The sequence below is a fragment of the Ascaphus truei genome, unplaced genomic scaffold (assembly GCF_040206685.1).
Source record: "Ascaphus truei isolate aAscTru1 unplaced genomic scaffold, aAscTru1.hap1 HAP1_SCAFFOLD_891, whole genome shotgun sequence".
Classification (NCBI taxonomy): Eukaryota; Metazoa; Chordata; class Amphibia; order Anura; family Ascaphidae; genus Ascaphus; species Ascaphus truei.
Window position 1 is genome coordinate 62,389 of NW_027457230.1, and position 1,253 is coordinate 63,641.

The 1,253-nt window shown below is 45.8% G+C and overlaps 1 non-coding gene across 1 annotated transcript; it reads left to right on the forward strand.

Moving 5' to 3' along the window:
* The first annotated feature begins 878 nt into the window (after positions 1–878).
* Positions 879–951, forward strand: TRNAK-CUU (transfer RNA lysine (anticodon CUU)). The gene has a single exon. It is a non-coding gene; the product is annotated as a tRNA-Lys (tRNA).
* Positions 952–1,253: the final 302 nt, after the last annotated feature.

Below are 1,253 nucleotides of genomic sequence, written 5' to 3' on the forward strand. Positions count from 1 at the left end.
CTACCCCTCTTTTTTTTGTGGGGCATGACGCATAGTACGCCTGTGGGAAAACCCTCTGGAAGGTGTTTGGGGGGGGTCGTAGTATTGAAATGCGTTTCCTGTAAAAATAGTATGTTGCCTTTTGTTTTTTTGAACTCTTGGAGGGCAAGTTTTCTTTTGATGGTCGAATTTAACCCTCTAACATTTAAGGATATTAATTCAAGTGTCGTTTTAAGAGCCATTTATGGTTTTGGCGTGTGTATTGCGTCTTACCTTTCCCTCCATTTTCCCACGATGGAGGGGGGACTTGCCTTCAGAGCTCCTCTTGTGATCTGCGTAGTTGCTTTGTGTAATCTCAGTGTCTGGACTTTCGGTTCGGCTCAGCTGGGTTTTGTCTCTGTTTAGCGTGGGCTGGGGAAGGTAGGTAGGGAAGAATGGGGGGGGGGATAGAAAGGAAGAAAAAGAAAAAGAGAATGAGTGGGCGATATGTACGCCCCGTCATGGGTACCCCCATCACTCTAAGGATGGGGGGGGGGGGGGGTAGGGCATAGTGCCCCTTGAGAACCTCTCGGGACGTCCCGTCCATGGACCCATCTGGATACACCCGGGACCCCCTGTGATTAGTCATGTGGTCAACTGGACCTAGTTAAAAGGCAAATACATTAACAAGGAAATGTATAACAAGTTAACTGCATCTTCCTGGAGCTCCGCATGTCAGCAGGCCAGGCAAGTGCTCCTCTTATGCGTACTGCGGGTGAGACGAGCGGGGACGATACTTTTTAAATGCTTCTTTGTGAGATGATTCAACACTTGGATTCCTCTGCACCATCCATAAGTATGCAAAAAAAAGGATAGATGAGATTGTGCAAAGGTGACGGATAAAATAGTTAAAAAAAGTTGCCCGGCTAGCTCAGTCGGTAGAGCATGAGACTCTTAATCTCAGGGTCGTGGGTTCGAGCCCCACGTTGGGCGTTTCCATTTTCTTTTCCCTTCTTGCTGATTACTTTTGAATGGGAAATGCACAGTTTTAGCATTTTTGGATGGAATTTATAAGACCGGAGACAAATCCTATTAAAAACGGGATGACTTTGGATGTGGCACTACAGGCATTATACTGGGTAATAAGTATAGCCGGGCAACTAAGTATAGCAACCTAGTAATTCTTCCATGGCCGCTACGGTACCTGCTGAACATTTTCAAATTGTCATGTATTCTTGCTAACTTCAAACATATGTTGCAACACTGAGTATGCATGAAAGAGCACAGAATGGCAA